General features: G+C 46.8%; 1 protein-coding gene across 1 annotated transcript in view; it reads right to left on the bottom strand.

The window, feature by feature from the left end:
* Positions 1–16,484, bottom strand: part of LOC145722727 (uncharacterized) — a 184,865-nt gene that overhangs the window by 82,696 nt on the left and 85,685 nt on the right. The window lies entirely within an intron of this gene.

Here is a 16,484-nt window from a genome sequence, read left to right on the forward strand (position 1 = left end):
CGTACCCTTTCGGATCCCTACTTTTGTATCTTTGGGGTAAATACCCAGTAGTGCAATTGCTGGATCATATGGTAGCTCTATTTTCAACTTTTTGAGGAACCTCCATACTGTTTTCCAGACTGGCTGCACCAGCTTGCATTCCCACCAACAGTGTAGGAGGGTTCCCCTTTCTCCACATCCCTGCCAACTATTAATGAATTATTAAGCAAGGTAATCAATACACAGAAGAATGCAGGATAGGAATCTTTGGAAGAACCAGCATGGCCAATAATACGCAAACTGACTGGACCCATACACGTGTATAGATAAGCAGTTGTAAGAAAGCAGCTGAGCTTCTTTTTTATGAAGTTATTTTTATGGTGATGGTACTTACCACACACTCACATTTCCAAGCTAACCCTGAGATGGTTGACTGGAGTTAGCTGCTCAGACTTGGCCACTCAAGGAAATGTCTCTTGATGTCTACTCTAGCAAGAGATGGCCCAGGAGGTGGAACGTGGTAGGGACCTAAACAGAAACTGGTAAACCGTTATCTGTGCCCCTGGGTCCCTTTGTAATTCATCTACCACCCACAGGACCTTGGACCAAGATTCGCATTTTGCCTCAGATGCTAATTTCGGTCCCACTGGTCAGTGCTAACCTGGGTGTGGTGGTTGTGTGGGTGGGACCACCAGGAAGTGGAGGAAGTGGGACTGGTGAATCAGGCAGGGCCCCCACTGCAGCATGGCCTGACTCACCCAGGACCATGGGAATGGGGACTTCGGGGCTGGTGGCGCCATCCCTGAGCAGCACCAGGGCCTTGAGGGGCATCATTAGTGGTTGCGAATGCTTGCCCAGCACTTCTCACAAGGTGGCCTCAGGGCCTGCCCACATGCCATCTGGGTAATTACGTCCTATTTACCTTCCTGTAGATCCAGAAGAACTAGCCCTTGACTTCCGGACTTAGCCTCTCTTAGTGCTGCCCTGAATGATACAGTGAGTTGAGCCTTAAAGATGGTGCTTCTTTCCAAAACTAGTCATCCCTTTTTCCTTCCTACTCCATGCTAAAGGATTCAACAGGACTTAGGGGTGGGGGCTCTGACCACCTTCTCATTTATCAGCTGCAGTGCTCTTCTCCCAAAGCAAACCAGACAGCCTCTACTACCGGTGTGGACACTCAGTGTCGTTTCTCTATCTACTTCAAGTAACTCTACTTTTTTGCTCTGAAGAAACAACCCTCGGGGCGCCTGGGTGGCTCAGATGGTTAAGCGTCTGCCTTCAGCTCAGGTCATGATCCCAGGGTCCTGGGATCGAGCCCCACATCGGGCTCCCTGCTCAGGGGGGAGCATGCTTCTCCCTCTCCCTGTGCCTCTCCCCACTGCTCCTGCTCTCTCTCTGTCTCAGATGAATAAATTTAAAAAAAAAATTTTAAAAAGAAAAAGAAAAAGAAACAACCCTCCTTCACTTTTCAGTTGATGTGGTTCAGGTAGTGCCAACGGTACCCCGGCCCCAGGGGAGGTGCATATGAACCTGGCTGGCTTGTTGGAACGTCGCCATCTCTTGGTCAATGACTGGTTCAACAGTGGGCATGTGACCTGAAAAGAGTCAACAAGACCCAGTTCTGAGAGTTCTGTGGGACTCTTAGAGGAGAGAATCGTTCTTTGCTGAGGTTACTGAGAGCATAGAATAGAGGCCTCAAGTTACTGGCAGCTTTTTTTTCTTTTTTAAGATGAAGTTAAATAACCCTATGTGCCAAGAACTGTTTTAAATGTCTCTATATATTATTATCTCATTTAATTCCCACATCAGCCCCAGGAGTCACAAGTTCTATTACACAAGGAGGCACAGTTTGATGATCGATAATACTGCATTTGAATTCTGGCTACATCATGTACTATTTGTAACAGGCAAGTTACGTAAACTTTCTATACCACAGTTTCCTCATCTATATAATGGGGCTCATAATAGTACCTATCCCATAGGTTGTTGTAAAGATTAGTCAGTTTACCAATGTGCAGTCTTTAGAAGAACACCAGGCACACAGCAAGTGCTCAGCAAATTTTAGCTATGACTATCACCATCATCAGCTCCAGTGTAAAGACAAGGAAAACAAGGCGCCAAGATGTTAAGAAACTTATCTACGGTTGTACAACTAGTAAGTGATGGACTGGGGATTTGAATCAAGGCTGCTTCTGGCTCTAGAGACTGTATTTTTAACTGCAAACCAATACTTCCTGTGCTCCAGCACCCGACGGGAGAGTCTGGCCAAAAACACAGAACACACACAAAGCAGAGCTGAGAGACGGACAGGTTAAAATGGAGTCCTGGAGACACTGTCAGAGCCCTTGAATCTGCTATCTTAGTCCGTTCTAGTTGCTGTAACAAAAACACCATAGACTGAGTGGCATATAACCAACAGACATTTATTTCTCACAGCTCTGAAAGCTGGGAAGTCCAGGATCAAGATGCTGGCAAAGTCAATGTCTGGTAAGGGTTTTCTGGTCTACCAATGGCCATCTTCCGTGACCTCAGAGGCAGAAAGGACTAGGAAGCTCCCTGAAGCCCCTTTGGTAACAGTACTAACCCCATTCAGGAGGGCTCCACCCTCATAACCTAATCACCTCCCAAAGGGCCCACCTCCTAATACCATCACACTGCTTGTGAAGGGTGTTGTCATGTATGAATTTGACAGGGACACATTTAGTCTATTTGATCAGTCAAGCCAGAAGTCAAATCTACCTTTGGAGTTTTCAATAATTTTATTTTTTTTAAGATTTTATTTATTTATTTGAGAGCAAGCGAGCGAGCAGAGCAAGAGAGAGAGCGAGAGCATGAGCGGAGGTGGGTGGAGGGGCAGAGGGAGAGGGAGAAGCAGGCTCCCCACTCAGCAGGGAGCCCAATGCAGGGCTCAGTCCCAGGACCCTTGGATCATGACCCGAGCCAAAGGCAGACACTTAACCAACTCGGCCACCCTAGTGCCCCTTGAGTTTTCAGTAATTTTAATCAGCAAAATTCCTTCTATCTCAGTCCAGTTTGAGTTGAGGTATCTGACCCTTGCAGATGAAATCCCTTACAGACTTGACTAACATAGCAATTCAGATCCTCAAGACTATCCTCGTATTCTGGGCATCAATGGCCCAAGGTGAATAGGAAACTTTCCCATGAAAGAATCTACTCTAGGTTACAAAACAAAGCTGTTCATTTGTTCCATCATTCATTCATTTCATCTAAGCATCCCCCATGTGCCAGGCACTAGTTAGTTGCCCAAACATTCTGGATGGATTGGGCATAAGGCATTCTAAAGTATCAGAGTATCAACGGTGTTCCCTTGAGTATATCACTTAGGTCTGGCTTCAAACTCAAGTGGAATCTCAGTTCTATCTGTCAGAACAGAAGTCTCTGGGATCTTATGATCTACGCCAGATCTTTTCTGAGCTCTGCATATCCACTGCTACAAGCGGACTCTATAGCTTGTCTTTAAATGGAAAAGGTAATGGGGGAATTCTGCACAGACTAAATTATTCATCTCCATCGAACCACATAAGCAGCATCAATCTCCATCTCTGGACACAGTCTTCCCAGATCAAATATTCGATCAAGGTCCAAACAGGAAATGCAGATGCAAGTGTGTGGCTGAGAATGCCAGGGTAAGGCCTTCCACCAGCAAGGTGAGTTTTCTCCTTCTTTGCATCAGATGTACACACACACAGAGCCCTTGAGGGCTGAGATTACTTTTGATTTCTACATCACAAGCGTCACAGAAAATATACAATGAAAAACCCAATGATCCCTTGGAAAGTTCACTGCTCTCCCCCATCGTCTTTGATTCCCCTGCCTCCTCTCCACATCCTTTGAACTTCTAAAAAGACACTTTGAAGGCATGTCATAAAGCAGTTTTTCATTCATGCTCTTCTCTTTGATGATCTTGCTGTTTGTCTGAACTGCAGCGTCCACAGGATGTCAGGCGGGCGAGCTGAACGCCAACACTGATGAGGAAGGGCCGAGTGAGGACGAGCCCGAGCTGCGTTTGTCAATAACAAGAAAGGGGAATGAAGGAAAGAGGGAGACCAGAAGGGCCCAAGCAGAATTTCTGGTCTCTCCTGTATGCCCTACCCCTCAAAGTGGCCACCTGTGAGAAAGGTCAAGAGTACTGCAGCCCAGCGACAGTTTACAGCCTGCAAAATATTTTGTTCGGAGGCTTCCCTCCAGCTCTGGCCTCAAACGTAAGAGCTCTCTGCTCACCCCAAGATTGCAATAACCCAGCTTCCCCTCGATGAAAAGTATTATTGGTTTTGATTTTTCCCAACTTCTCCCATTTTCCCTAGTGAAAGATTCATTCATTTCAATGCTAACGAGATACCATGAGGCAGGGAATGGAATGGGAGAGAGAAAAAGCATACAGCCTGGTCCACAGACATGCCTTTCTTCTCCTTGCCCACAAAATAAATGGCTGAGAACTAAGACTCTATATGACTCTCGAGAACCCTAAAATACTCAGGAAATAGCCATGGCCCTCAAAGTACCAGCCCTGACTCCCCAGGCCCGGGGTAGGGTGACTATGGTGAAGGCAGACAAGAGCTTTCCCTGAACCTGAGTGTTCTCAGACGCAAAGGGAAAATAAACCACTCCTTGTCATGGTGCAGAGTCTGATTCGTGCTAAAGAAGTGGTTATGAGGGTCAGGGTGGGGAGAAAAGCCTTCATCCAGTTATAAATATGAAACACATTATAACCTACCACTCTGGAGGATTCTGCTGTCAGTGGGGAGGGTAAAGAACTCACTCACTCATTCATAAATGTTAGTGACTGCCCGCTAAGCCCTGGGAGCACAAGGGTGAGCAAAACAGATAGGTCTCTGCCCTCGCGGAGCTCACAGTTTAGTGAGAGGTCAGACATTGAATAGTTCCACTCATTTACATGGAATCATAAATTGGGATGTATGCCTTGAAGGAAGAGTATATATAGGGTGTTACGAGAGCCTTTAGCAGAGAGACAGCATGTGGGCAGTTGGGCTACATGGAGATCTGGGAAGGTCCATGTAAGCAGTGCCATCGAAGCTGAGACCTGAAGGGGAGAGGAGCTCAGCAGGCAAAGAGTAGGGAGTACTACGTTATGCAGTTGGAACAGGATTTTATGGAAAAGCACAGGCGAAGGTCTAGGTGAAGGGGAGACAGAAGGTGTCAACTGCAGAAGCCGGGGACCAGTTAGGAGTAAAGATTCAATAAATGTGTAATATACCTCCCAACATGTCAGGCGCTATTCTGAGCACCAAACACCACTCACAAAGTCGTGGTCCTCTTGGAGTTGTCCTCCCAGATGTTAACCTCTTCGGAAACCCACTAATTCAGGCTACAAGGCCATGAGGAGGGAAAGGGCAAGCCTACTTCATATGCTCCAGGGTTTTCTCACCTGAAGGGCTCACAGCATGTGCCTCCAAATGGACAGCTACTCTCGTCCCTCCCCTGCTTAGACGTATGCCAGACCAAGATCTCCAAAGAATGCTGCGGGCAACACGGCAAGTGAAGCCGACCTGGACAGCATCCGCCCTCTGTGCTGGCCATTCTGGCCCCACCAGGGCAAGGGGTCTGGAAAGAGCTCTAGCTTCTCCAGGGGCCAGTTCTAAGTTCTGCCAATCATTCTGGCACAGAGAATCATGACTGACAGCATGGCATGTCAGTGTCAGCGTGGCAAAATTTGAGTCCGACCATCCTGGCTTGCCAGCTGGGCCCAGAACTTAACCTCTGTGATCCTGATCCTCAGTCTATAAAAGAGAGTTAATAGGACTTGGACGACAGGTTAGTTGTTAGGATTCAAAGAGTGAGGGCATGTGAAGTGCTGAGCACTCTGCACAGCAAACGCTCACTCAGCATCCGCAACCATGGTTATTACGACTGTGATATATCCTACTTTCCTGACCCAAGGCGCCTGGCTTCGTGTAATTTTCGTATATCACAGAATTACAGCTCAGGCAATTAAGCACAATGCACAGCCCTCTCCCCTTGATTCACTCATTGCCAGGGAAACCAAGGCAGAGTTCAGCCACTAGCCCGGCGTAACCCCAGGACTTCAAAGTCAGGAATGTTCATTTCTGAGAACAGTGAAGCAACCACAGGAAGCATGCTGCAGAAGGAACCACTGGCTGAATTAGTCCCACGGGGATTACTTGGAAATATCTTCCATTCAGAAAGACTTTGTGAATTTTCCATTGCAAATATTTAATATCGAACGGGGCTCTCTCTTCCGCCTTTGTCAGTGGAGTGCTCAAAATAATTTTAATATCAGCCCAAGCCTAGTAAAATTAGCAAGATAAATCTACTTCCTTCCCCTTCTCCCTCTCTCTACTTGCCCACGACAGATCTCAAAGCCCAACTTCGATGACGTGAAGTCTTCCACAGCTCAGCAGAAGGGCAGCCAAGCAGTTGCTCTTAAAACAGAGGACATGGGCTTGAACATCGGCCCTGCTACTGATGTGTTTTATGATTTTAGACTAATAACTTGTGCTCTTCAAGCCTCAGTTTCTACCTCCATAGAATGGGGGCAACAAGAGCACCTACCGAGTTACTGGCACACAGGGAAAAGTGCCGCAGGTGAACGCTGGTTGCTAGTATTCCTACCACTGTTCTGTCCCCACCCTGACCTAGGTCATCCAGAGATGAGCCGGGGACAGCCGGGCCAGCAGGCTCTGGGCGGCCACCAGCTGACCACGGAGAAACCCATCCTCCACTGGAATGGGGTGAGAAGGCTCTGTGTCCTCCTTGGAGGATGTCAGGCCACACAGATGGAGAGTTCTGTGTGAAATTAAGAAAATCCATTCATGACCAAGTCAAACCACACGACACAGAGAGAGCTGCCCAGCTCTGTTTCTGACAGTTTCCAACCCCCAAAATCAGACCTGACACCTGATTAAAATCCTCAACTTTTAAAGTACATTCAAGAACCTCTACAGGGTTTTCTTTTCCTCTCTCCCTGAAGGGAACCATACAAAGTCTCTGACCTCATGGAACTTCCAATCTTGGAAGGAAGAAAACAGCCCATACATAATGTCAGGAGTTAGGAAAAATCCTATGATGGGAACAAACTGGGGGACAGGATGGAGAAAGACAGAGGATGGAGAAGCACCTCAGAGGGGATGGTCAAGGAAGCTGCCCCCATGACGTGACAGACGGCCCGAGCCTGCACCAGTCACAACAAACAGGTTATCTTGCTAATGCCCTATTTTCAAGGTCAAAAACAGGCCCACAAGAGTAAGTGGGAGAGCCAGGTGAGAGGAGAAGTACTAGACCAAGGGTCTTTCCTTGTAATGCTCCCTTGCCACCACTAACCCATATAACAGTGCAGAGTGTCTCCGTCTCCTCCCCACAGATGGCCCTATAGCATTGCCAGAAACACAGGTCTCTCTAATTTCTGCCAGAACCACCACTAGACTAATAATAACCATAACAGCAATGATCATTCACTGAGCGGCGCTCTATGCCTCCTGCACATTCCCTCATTTCATCTTCCCTACAAAGGGGATGAATGGGCATGAGGGTATTACTATCACCACCGACACTTTACTAAAGGGGAGATGCAAGCTCAGGGTGGTTACCCGGCTCAGGGGAACACAGCTAACACAAGGTGGGGCAGGGATGCTGCAAGGTAGGTACCATTACCAGCCCCATTTTACAGTGGAAGAAATTAAGACACGAAGAGGTAAAGTGACTGGTCCAACTGGTACAGGCCATAATGGATTTAAACAAGGCAGACAATGCCAGAGTCCACGCATTTCAAGACTCTAAAGTGTGTGCATGGAACAGCGAGTCATTCCATTTCTCTGCAGCAGTTCAGGTAGGAAGAGTCTACAGTCATTCGGTGAACACAAGACATGCACAGAACAGCCAGGCCTGGTACCATCTTCCCAGCACTTCAGTCCAAAAGGAAAGCCAGAGACGGACATGTTTATACACAAATAACTCATTACTGCTGGGGTAAGAGCTGAGAAGTCTAGGGTACAATGAGCAGATAAGAGGAGAGATGAGAGAATTCTCATCTGAGGAAGAAACATCTAAGGGCTAGCTGAGTGAAGAGAAGGGAGACCAACATGCCATGTATGAGGATCCTGGAAAGAACATGGCAAACATGAGCAGGTGAGAGAAAGCAAAGGGGCCTGGGACAGTGAGCAAGAGAAGGGAAGCAGGGGCAGCAGGGGAGGAGCCTGGACAGGTTGGCAATGGAGAAGATGAAGAAAGTGATGGAACCAGGTTGTTGGGAGCTCTTAAGGCTGGGCTAGGGAACCTCTACCATTTGGTCAGGGGGGAAATAAACACTTTCACAAGCAAAGCTGCCCCTCAGGAACGGGGTCTGGAGACATGTGTCAGGTGATTCAGGAGGAAGCAGGACTGGTGGTATAGCAAAAATGACCAAAATCCAGGTAACAGGTAATGAGTACCTTGAGGGAATGATGGCAGGAGATGTAAAGAGGAGGGAAGGAATTCAAGAGACAGCAGAGAGATGAGCGACATGACCCAGACAAGGTCTAGAGGTCAAGGAAGAAAGCTGGGTCAAATCTGGTGCCTAGGAAGGAGTGTGGGGCTGTTGAACAACGAGCAGGAAGACCGGGGCGCCATGAGCAGCTGTTTAATCATGTTGAAGATGAGGCCCGTTGGAGTGACAGCTACTGAGCATGAAGCAGGGCACCTCGATGGGCTCTAAGAAACAAATGCCATCTATCAGGGAAATACAAATCAAAACCACAATGAGATACCATCTCACACCAGTCAGAATGGCTAAGATTAATAAGACAAGAAACGACAGATGTTGGCAAGGGTGTGGAGAATGGGGAACGCTCCTACGCTGTTGGTAGGAATGCAAGCTGGTGTAGCCACTCTGAAACACAGTATGGAGGTTCCTCAAAAAGTTGAAAATAGAGCTACCCTATGACCCAGCAATTGCACTACTGGGTATTTACCCCAAAGATACAAATGTAGTGATCCAAAGGGGCACCTGCACTCCAATGTTTATAGCAGCAATGTCCACAATAGCCAAACTATGGAACAAGCCCAGATGTCCACTGATGGATGAATGGATAAAGAAGATGTGGTATATGTAGACAATGGAATATTATGCAGCCATCAAAAAATGAAATCTTGCCATTTGCAACAACATGGATGGAACTAGAGGGTATTATGCTAAGTGAAATAAGTCCATCAGAGAAAGACAATTATCATATGATCTCACTGATAATGTGGAATTTGAAGAGGATCATAGGGGAAGAGAGGAAAAAATGAAACAAGACGAAATCAGAGAGGGAGACAAACCATAAGAGACTCTTAATCTCAGGAAACAAACTGAGGGTTGCTGGAGTGGAGGGGGATGGGAGGGGTGGGGTGGCTGGGTGTTGGACATTGGGGAGGGTATGTGCTACGGTGAGCACTGTGAATTGTTAAGACTAATGAATCACAGACCTGTATCCCTGAAATAATACATTACATGTTAATAAAAAAAAAAAAAGAGAGAGAGAGAAAGAAACAAATGCCATCTTCCATTTCACACTTTGGAAAGGTGAGACTCAGTGAAGTGGAGTGACTGGGCCATTCACACACTTGTGCATGGGACCCCTCGGGCCAAAGCCCATCTCCCTCCACAACCCCATGCAGCTTCCCTGCAGCTCTTTTTTGGTTTCTCTTCTCTTCTCTTCTCTCATTTACATCCATTTGCTTGTGTTCTGCCATCTGAAGAAACGGCGCCTTTCCAATGACTCACCCTGCACTGGCCCAGGGACAGCTAACTCTTGGGCAAAACCTAACTCCCAGATAAGTTCTGCTCGAACCACAAAGAATATCCACACCATGGGTTTATTGTCAACATTTAAAAATTAGAAAATTTTACATACAAATCCAGATAGCGACTTTCTCCTGAAAACCCAAATTATCTGGTGTCATGGGATTCCTAATCTCAGCTGAAAAGCAGCAGCCCTCTTGAGTAACCACAAGCTTTCTAGTTCACCATAGTCTCCACCCCAAACATCCAACAACCAAAATAGAAACTAAGATGTGTTACCACCTAAGAAGTCTATTCCTTCAAAACCAGCAGTCATTGTTAACCTTAGGGACAAAAGGGAGTGGCAGGGACTACGGCTAACAGGACAGTACACTCTTCAACTGTGGGAGAGCTCCCCTTCCTTAGTCCTTATAGACATTTGAGTCTCTGACCTGGCCTTTTCACTGTCAATTATTTTATTTTTATTAGATGGTAAAGGAGAAGGGCTAGTTGGGCACACATGCTTGATGCCCAGCTTGGGACCACTCAAGAATAGTCTCTTTTTCCCTATTACAATCACCCTAACTCCACCCAATTCCTGAGTTATTCACCTCCTGCCACACAGATTCTAAGTTTTAATTCAAAACGTTTTCCAGCAGGACATCCCAGGAAAGTGGGGACACAGAAGTGTTATCTGCCCAGCACCATTTGGGAATAAATACCATCCGACTGAACTATGGGCTCACGCTGAGGCTGGCTCGGGTCTTCAATGAAATGGGACATTCTTTCAGAGCAGTATCCTAACAAAGGAGCCGAGGAGAGAAAACACATCTCATTACAGAGCTTCCTCCCCCTCGCTGAGACTTGGCAGAGAGCAGAAAAATGAAGCACACCCCTTGCTCCTCTCTAAAAAATCCTACTCCGGGGAATGGGAGCCAAGATGTAAAAGGTGATGGGGTAGAGACATCAGTGAAAGTAAGTGCCTTGTGGCCTGCTCGGAAGACAAACGGGTAACTACAATTTCAGGGAGCCTGCTGTTTAGAGGATCAGGAAATGCCCAGTATCTGCCAACACTCTCCTGTTCAGCACTCCAGCCCTCTCTCATTTCCATCTGACTGGATTCTTTCACATCTGCAGAGGATGTGTCAACAACAGAGCAGCTCGTGCCCGTGCCGGCCGGAGAGAGAGAGCCATGTCCCGCAGCCCTCAGGAGCTGCCCACCGCGCACACGCTTCCTAAACCTCCATGGAAGCGCCAGCAACCAGCCGTTCTCTGGAGAGCTCAACCACTAAAGGGTTAAGCGTGGGTTACACGGGGGTTACATGATAAGCAACCACGGACATGTTCCCGCCACTGTCAGAGTTTACAGCCAAGTAGGGAAGACAAATAGTAATGATATAATCACACACATATATGCATGCGTTATTCAAAACAGAACTATGGAGGCACCTGGCTGGCTCACTTGTTAGAGCATGCAGCTCTTGTTCTCGGGGTCGGGAGCTCAAGACCCACATTGGTCACAAAGATTACTTTAAAAATAAAATAAAATAAACCAAACAGAACCATGTACTCTGAAGGCTACAGTCCCGTGCATGCATGCGATCAACTCATCAGACATAGTCAGGGTGGTGAGAAAAGGAAAGCTTCCCAGGGTAGGAGTTGGCTGGTTGGGGGGGTGGGGCAGGAAAGTATTCTAGCAGTGGGAAGAGCAGGTGCCAAGACTCTAAAGAAGTAGGGAGTATGGAATGTTCCAAGACCTGAGACGTGAGTCCTACAGTTGAGTGTGGCTGCAGGGGAGGGGTGGGGGGAAAGCCCTGCATCTGATATGCCAGGGGGTAGGCTCTGCAGCTGATAGACCCCTCCCTGCCTGCCGTGCTGCTTCCCAGCTGTTCTAACCAGCCCCAGATTCTGGGTTATGCTCATTCTTCGGTGACCTCCGCAGAGCTCCTAACACAGTCCTCAGCTCAGAGTAAGGACAAGCAGAAAGAGCATAGAAGATCAACACTAAGGACAGACCTCATGGAGGGCACATGAGGAGAGGAATGAAAGCACGTCTGTGAATTAAATACACAGCCACCAGCATAAAGCTGGAGCTGACGGTAAAGGTAACTTTAACGTCAGAGCTGCTAAACCCTGGGGACCGTCTTCTGCAAAGAGGGATTCTTCTCTCTCCGTCTTGGGTTCTGAAGCTTTGAGCTGGCTGCTGGGCCCCTGTGGGTCTGGGCATCTGGCACCACTGACAGAGAGCCTCTGTCTACATCGCACCTGCCCAAGAGCGGGCGGGTGCCTTGCTGGGCCGGCTATTGGGTTTCTTCTGAAGCTTTGCTTTGGTTCCAGTGGGATCAACTTGAAAGACCTGAACAAACGTGGGTGGGCACTGGGAAGGAGTGTGGGGGGAACAGGTGGGAGGCAGGAGCTCCACAGACAAGAGTGGCAGGATTCCCCAGAAATGCTAGCCCACGACCAAATTACAAGCTGCCTAGAAGGCGACGATACCGCTAGGTTATTTCTGGAGCCTAATGATGTTGGCTCTCATCACCGACAAACCAAAGACAAATAAGGAAGCAAGACATAACCCCACCGACCTCTCCAAAAGGCCAAGACCATGCCTCAGAAATTACTCAGGTATAATTTCAATTACAAAAACAAATTAAAAATTTTAAATCATCCTTTGTGATACCTCTCAGTTCTGGCAAACAATACCTTGAATGTATCATGCCCTCATTAACTTGTAGAAGAGATTTCATTCCAACCTGGCATCAACCCGCAGAGGTGTTTTATTTTTTTATTGTTTATTTTTTAGGATTTTATTTATTTATTTGACAGAGAGAGACACAGCGAGAGAAGGAACACAAGCAGGGGGAGGAGTGGGAGAGGGAGAAGCAGGCTTCTTGTGGAGCAGGGAGCCCGATGTGGGGCTTGAATCCAGGACCCTGGGATCATGACTGAGCCAAAGGCGCCACCCAGGCATCCCTCAGAGGTGCTTTAAACAGCAGCTGGTGATCTTTTTAGAGATGACTTCTTTTCAGGATGTTCCTCTGTTATCAACTCTCCAGGGACTTCCCACGGCATCTAAAATTAGCCCCAGCAGCCCCTACCCACAGCATCAACCCCATCTCAAACCTCCTTCCCCCGGCTCATCACTCTGCAGGCAAAATGCCTTCCCCTCAGTTCCTCAACCAAAGCCACACACTTTCCAGCTGCCAGGCCTTTGCACATGCCGTTCCCTCTGCCAAGCGTCCCGTCACCAACACTCCACACCTGGCGCCTCGTTGGCACTTGCTCATCCTTCAGCTCTCAACTTAAATATCACCGCCTCAAAGAGACACCCTCTTCAGTCACGCATCAGAAGCAACTCTTCCCTCTCTGTCTTACCTCAGGCCTATTTTATTTCTTCATTTTTTAGAGCCGATACTGTCTAACCAGGAACTCTTCTTAGTCCCCCACAGCATTTTTCACTTTTCTGTAACTTGCTCATTCAGCATCCCACTCTCCCACTAGACTATGAGCTCCAAAAGGGAAAAGACCCTATCCACCTTGCTCACAATGTTTTCCTACCACCAGCACAGTGCCAGGCACCCAGGAGGGGTGGCATCACTGCTAACTTCAAGGAATAAGCTGCATCATCTGCAAAATCACTGGCCTGGGCTCCTCAAAGATGTCAGCTCATGAAGGAAGAAAAAAGGCTGGGGAGCCACTCTTGATTAAAGGACACCAAAGAGGCACAACAATTTAAATGCAATATGTGTCCTTGAATGGACTTGATCTGAAATAAACACTACTACTAATAAAGGACATGACTGAGACAGTAGAACCATTTTAATCTGAACTGTATGTGAGAGAAGAGTGTTGTATCAGTGTTACATTTCCTGAGTTTGGTAATTCCACCAATGTTAGGGAGAAGGGCACAAAGATGTGCCCTAGAATACTTTGCGACAGAAATGTGATGACATCTGCAATTTACTTCAAACCATTCAGCAAAAATAAATGTATGTGCGTGTGTCTACACATACCTACATAGAATATTGTTCTGGTCTTACAATCTGTCCTATACGTTTTAGATTTTTCAAAATAAAAAGCTGGGGGCATGAGGGCAAATAATAGACGGCTTAAATAACCAAATAAAAATTGTTAAAAAGATTTTATTTATTTATTTGACAGAGAGATAGAAAGTCAGCACAAGTAGGCAGAACGGCAGGCAGGGGGAGAGGGAGAAGCAGGCTTCCCACCGAGCAGGGAGCCCGACATGGGGCTCGATCCCAGGCCCCTGGTATCATGACCTGAGCTGAAGGCAGCTGTTTAACTGACTGAGCCACCCAGGCACCCCTAAATAACCAAATCGAGTTCTACTTACTTTCACTGAAGGGCTGTGATATGTCTAAGATCGTACAGATCGCCTCTGGCAATTGGGGGGATAACCAATATTCCAAAGTCCCAGACTTTTTGAGTTTTCACCACATAAAACAACTCACCTGGACTCCTGACAATTTCAAATAGGTAACTTTCAGGACCCTGAATTATATTACTAGTTTGAAATACATCATTTAAAAAAATCAAAACAATGTCAGGTGATTTTAACCTGGGACTTTTGCTTCCAGGTCATTTCACCTTACAAGATAAAAGCCTTCTCGTTTGCATGCATCTTGACCTGAGACAGTCAAATACTAGCACTTTCCACCTGCCCCCACCCCATGCTCTATGAATTATAACTCTATTAATAGTGGAGGAGCAAGATGGCAGAGGAGTAGGAAACCTAAATTTTGTCTGGTCCCAGGAATTCAGCTAGATAGGGATCAAACCATTCTGAACACCTACGAACTCAACAGGAGATTGAAGAAAAGAATAACAGCAACTCTCTGAACAGAAAAGCAACCACTTTCTGGAAGGTAGGACCTGTGGAGAAGTGAATCCAAGGCGATATTCGGGAAGATAGATGGCGGGGAGGGGGCCTCTGTCAGCTGCTACCAGCAAGTGATAGAGCAGTGGAGCACAAAATCAGAACTTTTTAGAAGTGTGCTCCGCTGAGGACCATCACTCCAGTGGCTAAGCAGGGGGTGGAACCCTCGCTGGGACAGTGTGGTCTCAGGACCCTCGGGGTCACAGAAAGACCAGGTGTGCCTGAGTGTGGCAGAGCTCCCAGGTATTGGAGCAGGAAAGCCGACTGCGAAGACAGAGCCGAGGAGTGGACTCTCAGCTCAGGACTCTCAGCCATCAACCGTGATCCGCGGCACAGTTGGGCCACTGCTCTTCCAGCAGGGACCCAACAAGCGGCAGATCCAGAGAGACTCCCCTTCCTCCCCCGGGAGAAGCAGCGTGGGAGCGCACCACAGGAATATGCTGGGTTTGGAGACTCCACAAGGGGTCGTGGGCCAGAGATAGAAACGCTGGGTCCCAGGCCAGATGAGGCAGAAGAGAGAATTAGTGATCTAGAACACCAAATGATGGAGAATAAAGAAGCTGAGAAAAAGAGAGATAAACAACTACTGGATCACAAGGGCAGAATTCGAGAGATAAGTGATACCAAAAGATGAAATATTATTAGAATAATTGGGATCCCAGAAGAAGAAGAAAGAGACAGAGGGGCAGAAGGTACATTGGAGCAAATTATAGCAGAGAACTTCCCTAATTTGGGGAAGGAAACAGGCATCAAAATCCAGGAGGCACAGAGAACGCCCCTCAAAATCAATAAAAATAGGTCAACACCCTAACATCTAATAGTAAAACTTACAAGTCTCAGAGACAAAGAAAAAATCCTGAAAGCAGCTCGGGAGAAGAGGTCTGTAACCTACAATGGTAGAAGCATTAGATTGGCAACAGACCTATCCACAGAGACCTGGCAGGCCAGAAAGGACTGGCATGATATATTAGAGCACAAAATGAGAAGAATATGCAGCCAAGAATACTATATCCAGCTAGGCTGTCATTGAAAATAGAAGGAGAGATAAAAAGCTTCCAGGACAAACAAAAACTAAAAGAATTTGCAAACACAAAACCAGCCCTATAAGAAATATAGAAAGGGGTCCTCTAAGCGAAGAGAGAGCCTAAAAGTAACATAGACAGAAAGGAACACAGACAACATACATTAAGAGTCACCTTATAGGCAATACAATGGCACTAAATTCATATCTTTCAATAGTTACCCTGAATGTAAATGGGCTAAATGCCCCAATCAAAAGACACAGGCTATCAGATTGGATAAAAAAACAAGACCCATCGATATGCTGTCTGCAAGAGACTCATTTTAGACCAAAAGACACCTCCAGATTGAAAGTGAGGGGGTGGAAAACCATTTACCATGCTAATGGACACCAAAAGAAAGCTGGGGTGGCAACCCTTATATCAGACAAATTAGATTTTAAACCAAAGACTGTAATAAGAGATGAGGAAGGACACTATATCCTACTTAAAGGGTCTATCCAACAAGATCTAACAATTATAAATATCTATGCCCCTAACATGGGAGCAGCCAAGTATATAAGCCAATTAATAACAAAATCAAAGGAACACATCAACAACGGTACAATAATAGTGGGGGACTTTAACACCCCCCTCACTGAAATGGACAGATTGTCTAAGCAAAAGATCAACAAGGAAATAAAGACTTTAAATGACACACACTGGACCAAATGGACTTCACAGACATATTCAGAACATTCCATCCCAAAGCAACAGAATACACATTCTTCTCTAGTGCCCATGGAACATTCTCCAGAATCGATCACATCCTAGGTCACAAATCAGGTCTCAACCGGTACCAAAAGACTGGGAT

This window comes from Leptonychotes weddellii, chromosome 7 (assembly GCF_054177405.1).
Source record: "Leptonychotes weddellii isolate Sample4059 chromosome 7, ASM5417740v2, whole genome shotgun sequence".
In the NCBI taxonomy this organism is placed as follows: domain Eukaryota; kingdom Metazoa; phylum Chordata; class Mammalia; order Carnivora; family Phocidae; genus Leptonychotes; species Leptonychotes weddellii.